The sequence below is a fragment of the Cyrtonyx montezumae genome, unplaced genomic scaffold (genome assembly GCF_038088225.1).
Source record: "Cyrtonyx montezumae isolate F1298 unplaced genomic scaffold, pur_monq_1.0 scaffold_13, whole genome shotgun sequence".
Lineage (NCBI taxonomy): Eukaryota > Metazoa > Chordata > Aves > Galliformes > Odontophoridae > Cyrtonyx > Cyrtonyx montezumae.
In genome coordinates this window covers 754,686-770,324 of record NW_027071859.1, presented here as the reverse complement: position 1 = coordinate 770,324, position 15,639 = coordinate 754,686, and positions in this window count along the sequence as shown.

Here is a 15,639-nt window from a genome sequence, read left to right as displayed (position 1 = left end):
ACATTCAAATTGTAATTCTAAATTGTAGGAATATAATCCGAAACAGCCGCCTTCAATACGGAATCTCTGTTTGGTGCACCCCCCCATCCAACTCCTTCTGTATTTTAGGTAGTATAATCAAGCAAGAATTGATTTCTTTTGGAGATGAGACCAAGGACGCTGTGCGAATCCTGAGAGAGCAAGGTTCTGCCATAATAAACCCGTGTTGAAATAAGGACAGGAAGAGTGGAAACTGGGGAGCTAGAGCTTGTCACAGCACACTCTGCCCAAGAAAAGGGCAGGCTGCGCTCAGCTTGAAGTAATTATCAGTGTTTTGGAGAAAAAGAGCTTATTTCAGCAACCCCTTTCATCCTGACACCTCCCACCTCCACCTCCCTCACTTGTGTGCAAATGGACATGCACAGGAGCCGGGGCTGTAGGGTTGCATTCAGTCAGAGCCAACAATTCAGTCACACTGGGAGCCTGAGGTCCTGCTCACGTCTGGGATGGCGACATTCTTCCCCGTGATGCAACGGTGAGGTCAGGAGCAATGGTTTGGAATCCCTCCTCACTCAAATTGGTGATTAGATCCACAACTGCCTTGGTAAAACTGGCTTAATTTTGTTAAGATTTGAATGGTTTCTGCAAGCACATCATACCTTTCCAATTCAAACCTCTTTTTTCTCGTGGCCTAGATACTGCTGATCCGGAGGTTCTTGCTGGTGTTCTTACACAGAGCAGGAAGGAGAAGCTGGAGGAGGGAAAATCTGTACAAAAGACCCTATCAGCATCCTGCTTCCTCAGCTTGAGGCTTTGCCCATGATGGAAATCTGCCCCAGGAAATGCTAAGCTCCATTGGTACAAATTACAGCTCTCTGTCTATTTTATGATGCACTTATGCCAATGGTTGAGTGCTCCCAGTGAATAAAGTCAGAATGTAAAGGCTTTATTGAGCCTTTGTACTTACACACATGAGCGAGACCTTGAGTGGGAACTTGGAACCTGATTCCTCATTGCTACACATGCAGGTTTACAAGAGCCTTTGGCAGAGTATGTCATCACATCACAGCATATCCCGAGCTGGAAGAGACCCCCAAAGATCACCGATCAACTCCTGGCCTCACACAGCCTCCCCAGACCCCAACCCACTTCAGAGCTCTGGCAGCTCGGGGCCGTGCCCTCTGCAGATGCATTCAGTCCTTGTAAAACTGTGGGGCTCAAATCCACACCCAGTGCTCGAGGTGAGGCCGTGCAGCACAGAGCAGAGTGGGATAACTCCTTTCTTTGACCAGCTAGCGATGCTTAAATGTTTCTAAAATATGCATATCTACAAATGTCTTCATAGGGATGTTACTGGAGGGAAATCCTCCTGATGAGGGCTTCGGCAGAGGCTGCACAATCTCTGCTCAGAGCCTTGGTATTCTTTGCTTGTGACCTATGTGGTGTTGGCTCCTGGCTCAGCAGAGAGAAAGCTGCAATCACATCTGATTTCCACAGCCTTGCCTGGTGTGCTCTCCCCAGCACTCATTATTCCTTGGGATGTTTGCCAGATCTTCCTGTTAATCACAGGAGGAGTTCAGGAGCCCAACACAAGCAATCCAGATCACCATGGGAGGAGAAGGGCCTTCTGGTGTCTAAATAAGACATCACAAAGACTTTTATTCCTCTGTAGCTTCTTGGGGTGCTGGACAACTTCTGCCTGCCAGAACACTGCTCTCCAGGAACACCCCGACATGACACCGTTGGGTCACTGATCATGCAAAGGGTGGAAAAGGAAGATGTGTGGTGAGAGCAGTGACTGAGCACATACTGATTCCTTCTTGGGCAGGAAAGCAAAGTGCTATTGCCCAGCACTCACAATTGATCTTACCTGTGCCTTGGACAGCAACAAAGTGTGATCTGGAATCTGTACCCCGCAGGTAATATGGGCGATGAAGTGACCAGTGCATTGTGCTGCTCATCTTAAATGGCAAAATCCATAGAGGATCTAAAAAGTCCATTTGAAATATGTCTCAGAAAGAAGTAGGGCATCAACTCCTATTCTGAGAGCAGCATTGGGATACGCTGATATTTATACCTACCCAATGTCATCCTACGAATCCTCTGTAAATGAGGAAAACCTGACATGTCAGGATGCTAGCTGTGGGAGCTGAATGTTGAGCAGAGCCTGGAGCCCAGAGAAACAAAGAGCCATCGAGGTTGGAAAGGACCTCCAGGATCATCCAGTCCAACTGAACACCCTCCATCAATATTTCCCCACTAAGCCATGGCCCTTAGCACTGCATTTACACGGCTCTGGAACACCTCCAGGGACGATGACCCCACCACCTCCCTGCAGAGCCTACTCCAGTTCCTGACCACTCTTTGGAAGAAGAAATGTTTCCTAACATCCAGCGTGAATACTCTCAGAAATATTTGAAACAAGGCTCAGCTTGGAAAGATGCAGTTATCGCTAGGGAAAATAATTGGAGATGCCTACTCACAGAAAGGATGCAACTGTGGGAACAGATCGCTCTGTACAAATAATAACAATAATAATAAAAAGATGTTACTGTACAGGGAAAGAAAGACATGAGTTGGGAAAAACGTTATGTAGCAGGAAGACAACGCAATTCAAATTTACTTGCAAATTGACTCATGGCATAGCTGCGCTGATAGATACAGAAGAAGGAAGAGTCAGGTGGCAGGATGAATGCTGATTCACAAGCAAGGCAATACACAAACAGCCCTATTGACATCGTGATTTTAAGTTGCCGTGGTTTGATTGCAGGGTGGATGCAGTAACAGCTAAAGGTACTAAAAGACATTAAACAGTGTCATTAATTACAATAACACAAAGGCTATCTATATGAGCATAGGTAAAGGAGGCTCAGGACAGACTGGTAGTTTGTGTCCTTTCACATACAAGATTTTCTACGTTGAAGTAGGAAAATAACCAGTGTGACTGTAAATATAGGTTTTGGAATGTGGATTTTAATAAACCCCTTGTTCGTCATTCTCAGTGAAGTTCTGACTTTCCTCGCAGTGCAGGACCTGCACTACACGAAGCAGGGCAGAGGGGGGGAAGAGGGAAACAAAATGACAGGGGGTATAAGCACTGGGGTAACCCCAGGGAAAAAATAAACATTCAAACAAATAAAAACAAGAAAGCAAAAGAATAAAGAATCCTTGAGCGTACTGCAGTTCGGGTTTTCTTTTGTGCCCTTATGAAAACAGCTGAGAAACGCCTGACAGCCTCTGAAATGGTGAAAGCACTGAGGTGTCTCTTCTGGGGAGATGGTCAGGTCTGTAGGACCCAGAAACTTTCAGCTTCAGAGATGTTATATAGGAACAGCCAATATTAACAAAGAGCAAGGTGTGTCAGCACAGGGGCAGGGCACAGAAGGCTGTGGTGTGTCTTTAAATTCCTTGTATATGGGGGAAGCACATTTCAGGCTCTTTCTGCCACGATATATTTTCAATTATTCATCTCTATTACAAAAGCTCTATTCCTCGTGTCAGGTACAGTTTCCTTAGGCTGGCAGCTACAGGGCATTGGTGATACTGCTAAAACAACAACAGCATCCTCATGTAGGTAAAGGTGCCAGCCCAGGGATTTCAGGTGTTAATATTGACTGAATAAAGTTAGACTGCGTTTTCACCAATGAAAAACAGATTTCGAAAAGTACTGTGCTTAACACTGCTTCATTCTGTATTTAGATTGGATTCTTTTGTCTCTCCTGCAGTATATTTATAGTTTTGCAAAGCAAAAGCAGTCCGTTCCAAGATCAAGCTTTTGGGAAGAGAGCTTAAATGCTGTTTTTGATGACAAATTATCCGAAGATTTTTTGTTTCAGCTGCAAAACTGGAAACTTTCTTGGAAATTTATTAGAAGATTGTATGGGTTTGTGTGTGTGTGTGTTTGTGTGCAGCAGAGAGTTAAATAATATCTTCATGTGGGGTTCTTAAGCTGCGGTTTGCTGTGGTTTTGTTTCCTTTTGTGAGAGAAAAAACATTGATTCAGTGGGGGAAAATGGAAATGACTGAGGAAGCAACCTCGGATGAGTGAAAAATCAAAGCCATTCCTACGCACGCTTCTCCTTATCACGACTGCAAGAATTGAAACTCGTATTTTCAGCTCTTGTTACTGCGCTTCCTGCGATCATAAAAGCTAACAATGAATATTCATTTCTTCAGGCACCATATGTCTTTATTTTCATGTTCCTGCCTATTTGGAAAAGTACTTTGAAAACAAAGGTGTCTCTTACAATCCATCTCCAGAAGGAGATCTACGGAAGAGTAAATTATAGCTGCTATCAGTGTCCTCCTTGAGGGCTCTATGAAGAGATGATATCTATCCTGTGGGTTTTTGAGTTGACCCATTGAAGCTCCAGCAATCTGTTTTTAATGCAGGATCTGAAGGAAGCAGGAAAAGACACTCCTAAGTACAGTAAGAAAATAGATGTTATTAATTCTTCTTTTGACGTTGGTTCCATACCTTGCATTACTGTTATTTAGCCCCAAATCAGAGGGTGGTGCCAGATGCCAGTGTTGTTTTCTGTTTGCAAAGGTGCATTTAAAAAGGAAAGGCAGTACTAATGGTCTTGTAGAAGAGACCGTCTTCATAAAGTCTCCTCCTAAGAGATTCCAGTGGTTTATTACAGCTACCTCTGCTAATTTTGCCAGCCCAGCTCTCTCTTGCCTGTGATGGCCTTTGTAGTGAGGGCTGTGAGGACATGCAGTTAGAGAAGCTGAAGTAGAAAACAATGTAAAGGAGGAAAGGTACCATTTGAGTGCAGCTAGCTTCAGGAATCTAGTCATCTAGTCTGACATGAAATCAGCATATATGCAATAAATCTGATTTAATGCTGTTGATTGCTGCTTTGTTGTATGAAGGGCACTTTCAACAAAAGGTAAAAACGAGCATCAAGACTAATGATTGCAAAAGATTCTCAAGATGAAGCATTTTACTATTACCAAAAATGGTATTCCCTTCAGTTATTTATGATCTGTAAAGAGGGAACCTACGTGGCCACGAATCCATGTAGAATATCTAAGTCTAGCTTTTTTATTTCTGTTTATTTTTCTTATAAGAGTAATGTAGAATTCACAACAAAACAAAAAGGTACTGAAAGAGGCTTGGGGAATGTGCAGCAATTGAGTAGTGCTTGGAGGAGATCTGGTCCTGTTCCTGCCACACAGTTCCTATGGGATGCTACTGAATGGCCCAGATCCAGTGAGGCTGTAAGCACCAGCTTGGGATCACTGCGTCTATTTGGGCCAAACTCCCCCAGTCACAGTTGTGATGGGTGCTGAGTGGAGGATATGACTGTCCTAGTAACTGAAGCAGTGCCAGAGCCCATTTTCCATCCCCGGGCCAGTTGGCACAGCAATGCCATGTCTGGAACATTGAATTATCTCAGCATCTGGAACAGGCTGAGCTGCATCCAAACTGACAGCTCAGAATGGTGCTGAACCTTGAACCACGCTCTTGACTGGGTTATGAAAGCACTGATTGTTCAGGACCAAAATCACTCCTGCGACCATTCTACAAATTGAAGAATGTAGATGATGGAGTTCCAGTGGTAGAAAATGTTCTTTGGCTCTGTTTGATTTACTAACAGAGGCAACAGCAGGGTGAGATTTGCTTAATCAAACATGAATGCCCACACATGACATGGTTTTCTGGGCCTACCTTGTTATCTCCTGAAGAAGCACTTGAGCATAATTTCTCTCACCGTGAGAAATGTATTCATTGTTGTAAGTGCCTAATAATGGCCACGTGCATTGCACTACAAAAACTGCATCAGGTAACAGAGACTATGAGAGGAGTCCAGAGATGCTGGGTCACCATGTTTAGATCAATGTAGATCTCCCAGAGTAAATATATTCCAAATCTAGGTATTGTAGTCATGGGTAGAAACAAAACTGGGCAAAAGTCTGTAGCAGAACAAAATATTCAGTCTTAAACTTGTAAACAGCCCTGGGACCATCCTTTCTTATACTCCACTGCATTTCTGTTTTCCTGGCACTTCCTCAGCATTTATCTTCTGTCCACTTTCACATGGTGTGACGCAGTCTGTGCATCCCTGAGTGTAGCAGGGCCTGATTCTGCCCGTGGCTCCCTTGGCAGCGGTGTAACAGCTCTCGTAACCATTTGCATTTATACACTTCCTTCCAGCTGATAGCTTCTGAGTGCTTTACAAATACTGATTGATTATGTTTCACATTACTCCTGCAGGATAGACATAAAATAGAAAAATAGAAGGGTGGATTTAGAATTACTGGAACTGAGAGACAGACAAAGAGAAAAGAAAAGCTTACCATTAAAAAAAGGAAGGATCATTACTTCTCCATAAAACCAGTAACTCAGTGATCTTGTCTAATTTTAAGTCAGCTAGAAATTCAGTTTTAATGGCCCAAATTCCTAGCAAAGCAAGAATTTGATTTGGGGGTACATCTTGACCTTAATGGAAACTGAGTGCTTGTAGCTTTTGCCACAGAATATGCACTATATGCACCAGGAAGGACAATTTTCTTCTGGGGCATGAGGTTTTTGTTGCACTGGACTCATTTAATGGACTCAATGCTGAGAAAAGCTGCTTAATCAATAGCTGTGAGTGAACAATGCGGAATCCCCTATCCACAGAGACAATATATCTTTATATAGGTCAATAGGAGCCATTAGGAGGCCAAAATAAAAAAGAAGTAGGTGTTTCTTCATGAGTCAAACCAAGCAAAGTAGACCTCTTCCAAAGAAAAGATTAATTAGAAAAAAATCACATGCAAACAAAGGGGTGGCAGTGAAAGGAGAAAAGCGTGTCCCTTCAGCCAAGTGTCACTTCCCTGCCCTATTTTCTGCTGTCTACTGAGGTTGCTTTCTGGGGCCACCACTGCTCATGTGAAACAGTTCACATGATAAGCTGAGGAGCTTCTTCCCCACCTCTGCTCACCATTAGCTGCATAACCTTGTCTGGGATCAGCTCTCAGGGTGATGTGCATCGCTGTGCACTGTTGCTCCATTCCCTGTATTATTTAGCATGCTGACAGTCTTTCTGTTATCTGCAAATATTACTAACAGTGATTGCAAACTGCCTTCTGGAAATATGGGATAGCAACAGAGCTAGCACCAGTCTGTGCGGAGCCCTACTAAGAGCATCCTCTGGCCATCATGACTTCCCATTGACAAACCCTTTTTCGAGTTCATGGACTACTTATTAGACATATGATTTATTGATACTATGTGGTGCTAATTTTTTAATCAAAATGTTGTGCAGCAAAAAGTCAAACACTGCATGGAAGTCTAAATATATGACATATTTGTTGTTACCGTAATGAGGCAGACTTGGAAAATCATCAAATATTTAAATTGCATTTGTTTTATGAGACATGTTTTCTGTAAAAATGTGGAGGCAAGCATTAATTAATTATATTCCCTATTAATTATTTACACGTTATTAATTCTGTTTTAATTGTGTCTTTTATTTTTTTCCCCTCTTTTGGTTCTGTGATTGATGTGACATTGGCTTTCACAGGAGACCTCATTCATCACTTGTTATTACTGATGTACATCAGCAGATTTCCCACACTTTGGAAGGTCCCCTAAATTCTGTCTTGAAAAATGCTTTTCTAGAAACTCTTGGACACGAAAGTTGCCTCAGCCTCTGAATTCTCCCTTGTTTCCACACACAGCCTCTCTAGTTTTCCATGACTGTGTTGAGTAACTGTATCAGAACCAGAGGTGTCATTTCAGAGAACTCCTACGGGAGATGAGGAACCAATTCAAAGGAAGAAAGAGAGGAACCAATGTCAGGAAAGAAGTCCACTCCAAAATTAGAAGTTTTGGAATATGGGAATTAGTGCAGAGAGCTGGAACAGGGGAAAGACTGATGGACTGTTAAGTCCTGACATGACTACACCCCTCCACACAAAAAGTTCAGTATTAGCACATCAGTCACAACCTACCCAGCTACACAAATACTGTGTCCCTCCATTTCATCCTCTCTCTTTTGCATATGCACATATTGCTTTCCTAAAGCCACCTACTTTAAGAATTCATTCTGTCTTTGATGGATTACGGCCTTCACTGTCCTTTCTGGATCCCAGCTTTCACCAAAGACTTCAGGTTTCTGCACGTGGTTGTACACAGCTATGTACACAACTTGCTATGTTCAAGTTTTAGGTCGTTGCTCCTTGTCCTATTTCTACACAGCACCAAGAAGAGCCTGGCCTCATGCATTTTTCTTTCTCCTCTCTTTATATATCTATAAACATTAATCAGATCCCCCCTTGGTCTTCCTTTCCCCAGGCTGAACAGTCCCAGGTTACTGAAGCTTTTCTCGTATGGGAGATGCTCCAGGCCCTTAAACATCTTTGTTGCCCTCTGATGGATTTTGGATATTGCAAGAGTCTACTTCTATTCTGTGCTAACAGAAGGAAATCTCTGCTGATTTATATCATCCCATGAGGGAATGGACACTGCTGTGCCCCAAACTCTTAAACATTTTCTTAGCTTGGGTCTTTTTGATCCTTAAGCAAGATGGGTGTTTTAAGAAGCAGCTTTTCCTCCTTACTTGCCTGAAGTCTTAGGAAGGTTTAAATAACTGATACCTTTTCAGCAAGAAGGTCAACTGCAATCCTATCAGATGGCTAAAACGTGAATGTCAGAAATAAAGGTCTGAAAATCAAAGTGGCCCAAAAATAGAAGAGATTGTAGAGAACTCTGAGATGCATTCAAATCGTATTCTTCCATATTTTATGGAAAAATACCTGTGTTACTGTCAGACATCCATGAAGTCAGATGGGATTCCATTAGATAAAGCAAAGGTAGTGAGCGCTGTTGAAAGGGAAAAGAGGAAGAAAAATACAAAGAATATGAGCAGCCAGTTGAACTTCATTTGGAAAAGAAAAACAAGAGAAATAAAACAAAACCAGGTAAAACTGAGCAACTGCATGAAGAGATACAGGGAGAAATGAGAAGTAACGTGCTATTGTGAGAAAAACTTGTCCTGTGAACTTAATTTCCTTTTACAGCAGGTTTCAAAATAGGGAAGTTGAGGTAGTGAGATACATAACTTCAGGATGTCTCATGACAGTGTTCTATATTATTCTTTTCACAAAAGGACTGCAGAGACATGGAGCAGGCAAAGCCAAAACAAGACAAGTGAAAAACTGGTTGCAAAATGACAGCCTGAGAGTAATCAGGATTGCTTCATTTTCCAAATGGATGGACTATGAAAGGTTTCTCAGAACTCTTTCTTTGGTCAGCTATTAGTGAAAATCTTGAATGATGCAAATAGAACCAAATGGAGTGGGAGCTGAAAGGAATGGAGAGGGGGATCGAGATCGAAACAGGGTGGAGGAAATGCATTCGGCTTAACATTTGTATGCTCAAACAACATTCAGGATAGGATAGAGAATATCTGAATTAGCAGGTGTTTTTGAATAAAGGGTTGCTTGTTTTCTTTCTTACTGCTTCACAATCTGAATGCATTTCAACAGAGCTGAAAATTTGCAGATACGTTGTATGGGATTAGTCTCCATGGTACGTCACTTGTGCTTATGCTTTAAGGCGTGATATGGCTTAGCCCTGATGTTGTAAGTCACAAAGAGATGAAATGAAAGTCTATTTCCTTTGACCAGAGTGTAGGTGAGCGCAGGATTCGACTTCAGGTCTGAGGACACTCAGAGCTCAAGGACCAGCTCCTGCTTGAAAAATCCTGTCTTAGTGCTGCTCGTGATGGCCTGTCAGCTCTGAGCTGTGATTCCTTCCTACTGACCACAACAGGCCATCTCTGACACATTTGTTGAAACACTTTTTCTGTTGCTTATACATAAGGAACCCTAAGAAGAGAAACTAAGTTGAGCCTTGTGGCTGCTCCCCTCCTCCCTTTCTGAAGAGGACAAACAGTGTCCCTGTTTGTCTCAAGCTGCTGAAATCCCCAGTGCTGCAGTACTGACCTCCTCCTCCTTCCCTTGCAAATTATTGTCTTTGTGATAGGAAGCTTCAGGAACTTGCACTCACTTCTGTCATATCTTTTAACCAAGGAACAGTCACAATATGCATCAGATTAACTTCCCTGCAAAGAGGTTCCACTGCAATACGTGAGATGTTTTAGCTCCTGCAAAAACATGAATTGGTGCTTCAGTCAATATTTTTGCTCCGATGTTCTCAGCTGAATTTAATTATTGGGTTTGACGTTAAGATTCTGTCATCATCAGCATGAAAATGATCTCCAGAGCAACTACTGCGGCAGAAACTCCATCATTTGATGTCAATGGCTTTAAGTAAATTGCAATAAAAGATAAACAAAACTTTTCAAAAGCAATTTCATTTCTGTTGAAATATTTCTCATTCTATCCCTTACGAGGTCAAGTTGCCCAGCTGGAACCTGTAAACATGAACGGTGTTGGGTGCTTGTCCTACCTTTGCTCTGCTGGTTCCAGTTACACTGTGTGTGCTGAGGCGAAGGACTCCGACACAGAGCTTCAGCAAACAATTAGCACACGACTCCACGATGAGATAAACTAGTTGCCTTCTATTATATGTGAGCATCTCCATCTCGCCAAAAAGAGAATTGAGGTTGTCTTACAGGAATGCCATGCCGAGATCACGAAGTGCTTTGCCAACATATCAAATACGATGTGATACTGGAAAATATCACAGCTGTTACTCATCCAAAGACTTCAGGAATTTCTTCCTGAACCTTCTTCCTGCAGAACTCTGTTTTTCGTGCTTTGCTTCTTCACTTTCACCCCGAGACTGTGCTGCAGTCTCTGAAAAAGTATTCCTTGCAGTTTGCATTTGCTAAGGTAAAGAACAAGGGAGGCCAGAGAATCTTATTTTTCCACTCAAATATGTGGAAATTAGATATAAAAGAAAAAATGATAATAATTAATGTTTTGTGTCCTTGGTAAATAGAATAACACACAATAAACTTCAGCAAGAAGGCTGTTAGATATTGCACCAGACTCTTCTAACAAGAACCTCTAACATGAGGGATGGATAAGCATAGCACTGACTGTGCAGAGAAGGACTGCGTTCTCCAGCACTGAAAGACTTCATGAGGCTGCTATGAGTTTCCAAGTGGTGTCTGACTTGGAGTTTCTTCTAGTGGAAGAGTACTCCTCGTGGAATTCATCATCCATGAAGCAGAGCTTATTTCTTCAGTCTCACTCTCCTTAAGAAGATGCAAATGACAGCACTGAAGCAAATAAATAAATCTGCATTGTATTTCTTTTTTCTTTATCACAATAAGAACATGAAAAAAGAAGTAATATGTATGTTCTTATGCATACATTCAGTGGTTGGCAGAATCTGGGACACTCGTTTGCAAATATTGCACCTGCCTATGCATTTACTTAAGCAAATATACAGAATAACCCAGAATAACCTACATTCATGTTACTTATTTTTTCATTTCTATTTTATTACAGTAGTGTGAATGAGAAATTGCTTATTTAAGAAAGAGTTAATTAACTTCCCCTTCCCCAATAGTAAGTGCCAAGTAGCTTTCGCATGGATCCTGGAATTCAATTAAAGTACAGAAACCAAGCATTTTAAAAATCATTTGTATTAGTTAAATAAAATTATCTTGAATGTCCTATATGAACAAGCAAGGAAGGAGAGATTTTAAAGACATTTTGCATCTGGATTGAATTTAAATCATAATTTGTAGAAATAATTTGCACTGATTGCTTCAGAACTCCTTATTATCGAACATTCTGCCACAGCAGATCTCATCCTTCCAGATTGTAATAAGGGATATTCCAACCTCTTTGGATCCCACTTGGTTTCCTTACTTGAAATGAACTAGCATCTAAAAAGTTGATTGTATCGTTGGAATAAATACTCTGTGTTGAGACAGAGTTTAATACCACTTACATCAATTTGCTCTTAATTTCTCCTTCCTTCTACTTGCTCCATGCTTTTCATGGGTTCAGTGGTTTCATGCTTTTATCACTTCAGAAAGAACTCTGAAGGGCTCGAAGTTGTTTTAGTTTACATGATTTATATAAATGGCAGTAACTATACATCTCATTTCCAGACTTTCAAAGTAGATTAACAAAGGTGTTGTAATTTCAAATTAAATATTAAGGATATTTATTGTTGAAGCAAAAGCATAACAGAAAAATCCATAATTTTATATTGTATAACTGATATTTAGCATTTTATTAGCTATCAGTTTTATCTATTTTTTCAATGTACACAGTATATTTTGTATTGCAATGTTGAATTATTATGCAATAAGTAGTCATGAAATTCATTTACGGCATGTGATACTCTCGCAGGTATAATGTACCTGCTCACAGCTCGTTAGGTGACTGTCAGTGATCAACAAAACCTTCACCAGCTGGTTCCTCTTAGGCTTATATTAGATCTTCTTCTTGTCATGGCATGAAATTGCCTTTAGATATGATTGTTTGTTTCTAGGGACTATTGAAGCCCCCTGGATAGTGAGTTCAGACCATACACCTAACCTTCATGAGGCTGGGTGGTAAAATGAGCTTACTTTTAGAGACTGAAGTGGTCTCAGTGTTGTCAGCTACCATCATTCATCCAAGTGGTCTACCAAATAATTCACTTATTGCAATGGGGATTAAGTACTCTGTCAGGAAGAGCACGAAAGTTTCCCTTTGGGTAGAAATTGGGGAATATTTCAGTAAGTCTATCTCCCTTCTGTATTACTGTCAACACGGATCTATGGGCAGATATGATTACAGATACAAAGGATTGCACTTATTTATCATGAGATAATCCTGAAATGGCCTCATCATGACAGGCTGGTGCTTATTCTTGGTGACCACATCCATTTTCTCCCTGGAAATAAATTTTTTCACACACTGGCCATCAGATATTTGGGCATTACATTTGCTAGAGCCTAGGCTGCTGGCCAAAGAAGATTAGGGCTCATCCTCAGATGATCACTTCTCTGTGGAGGGCTTTTATCCTGGGTGTTTTTCTTTCAGTAAGAAAGAACGAAAGAATGTTAAGAAAATAAAAAAGATAATGCAATGCCATTCTCCTGAGGGAGAAGGAGGAGCAGCCTGAGGAAAACCAGCAAAGGCACAGGAACGGACCAGCAGGAAGTCTGAAGGTTAATGCCATGCCCTTGATGTTCTCTGCATAGGAAATCTGCCAAGAGTTTCCTTTGTCAAGCTGCTTATTCTGGAGGCCATTTTGCTCCACTTAATAGGGGAACGGAAAGCTGCACATGAAATAAATGATATCTGTGAGTGCAAACACCACCACCACTTTCTTCTTACATACTGCTCTTTCCTTCTTGTGTATTCTGCTTTGGAGATACACCTTTTGCCCCATTTCATATACTCTTACTTTATTTCCTTTGGATGCATTCTGCAAACCTGTGCTGGCACGGCCTGCTCATGGTACCTTGCCCACTGTGGGAGCTCCATGTTTTATTTGTTATGTGCAGCAGCAAATAAAAACAGACAGCTCCTACTTCCCTTCCCTTTTGTTCCTGTTGAGATGACAATGGATTTACTAAAGCCATCTCTATGAGCAATACAGACATAAAATACCTGGTATCTAGAAACTTCTGGTCATTGAACCTACACAAATACTGACCATGGCCATCATCTAACATCTCCAAACATCTGTTTAATGTTCACCCTTTCTAAGCTCATAGACCTGCAGTAGTGTGATGAGAAACATTTGCTCCTTGGTTGCTCCATGTGTGCTCCTCTACTCTGAAATGCCAAAGGTTTAACTGCACGGAGAACATTTTTGTTGACAGGTGAACATCTCATGGAAGAAACAAAAGAATTTCTGTCTCTGAAGCTCTTGTCTGCAATTCAGAGCCATATAACTCCTCAACAGAGACGTGTGTTGACGTGAGGTAATGCCATGCTGGAGCTGTCAAGCTAAACTGTCTTGTGATTGGCCCACAGGGCATCTCATTCCTTACTGTTCCTTATTCATTTAGCATAATGGAAATAAAGAAATTGAAACAGGAGGGTCTGACAGAATAATAGGCTTGTGATGCTCTGAAAATAAACATCTACCTCTGTCTTGACATTTATTATCTACAAACGGCTTGGCTTCTTTTTGGCAGTTTTATTGTGTCAGGAGACCATTATCCTGTCACAACACTGCATTGCGCTGACATTATCTCTTAAGTAAATTTTGGCATTGAATTTACAGTTCTGTGTTTATTTCCAGCCCTACAGTGCCAAAGGCAGAAAGCAAGGCAGGGCAAGGCCCTGAACACGTGGGTAGTGGAACCTCACCAAGTTACATGGGGTACACCAGATCAGGCAGTGAGGGATGGCTGCCAATGGGGAAGCTCCTGGGAATGGGATGGATAGGGAATGGGAATGGGATGAATGCTGTTCCCTTCCTTGCACCACAGAAAGGCCTGAAATACTGTATCTCTGTGCATGAGCAGCTTGGGACAAGCTTTCACTGTAGAATCAAACATCTCAGTGAAAGCTAGTAATACTTATGTTGTGCTTGGTACCCAATGAGGGGAACGCACAGCTAATATCATTCATCTTAGGGGGCATTATCATTCTAAGCATATGTCCAGTAATTACATATTAAATAGTATGTAATCAAAACTCAGAGTTAATTAGCAACCATTTACTTCTGTGTGAAGATAGAGGATTCTGAGATCAGCTAGGCACAGTTACTGGCCAAACCAGCCCAATCTAACATGAAAATTATTTTCATCCTGCCATAGGCTTTTGTAGTGATTCAGTGCCAAGCAAACAAAACCCTTAGGATGAGCACATTAAGATATGAATCCTGTGAAAAACCAGTGTTTACAGTTTGCTAATGCCTCAAGAAAAATCTGCTTCCTGAAAGAAACTGCAGAGACAGATTCTCAATATCCCGAAGATGTATTGTTTTAGGGGAACTGATACTCCTCTGTCCCATAAGATCTATCCTTCTTATATTAGCCTAACTAATGATTTCTCATGCTGTAATAAAACAAAATCCATGAAAACCACTCCCCATGGACTTTTTCAGCCAACTAATAAAATTCAGAGACTTAGCTCACTGGCTAGAGAACTAAGGAAACTTCTCCCATGCAGTGTATCGACCATCTAGTTCAATTTCATTTATGAAATGGACTGTAGCTCCTAGACAATGACTCCTACCCCCTTTCTAATTCTACATGTAGCTTTGAAAAGCTGTTCCTGCTTGCATTTTGACATTTTTATTTATGCTTTATCTTCAACCTAAGTTTCTTATTTCCATCGCCCTTCGTAATCCATGCACTGAGGCCAGCTATGAACCTTCATTCAGGGAATATAAATCCTACCAGCTAGATATTGATGTTTGTTAGAAGTAGAGGCAGTATTTTGTCGTTGTTTCATTAAGAAGGCTTCTTTTTCTGCTGAGGAACAGAATTTTAAATGTGTGACATGCAACCGTAGTAAAGAGGCTATGGGTTTTATTTTGACAGATTTACTCTCTCTTCTCTTTAGAGTTTCATGCTCTTTTCTACTTGCTAAGATGGCAATCTTGTCATGCTTGCCTCCATCATTTTGTAGTTTTCAGTGCCTTGTTCAGGCTCCTCAAAACTGCTGCTTCAGAAATTGATAGTTTGTCACCAAGTTCTTTGCAGTGCCATTTAACTGTGACAAATGTGCACAGTTCTTGGCATAACCCTAAAACACAGCCCTAATAATAGACATAGAAGTTGTCCTCTCTTT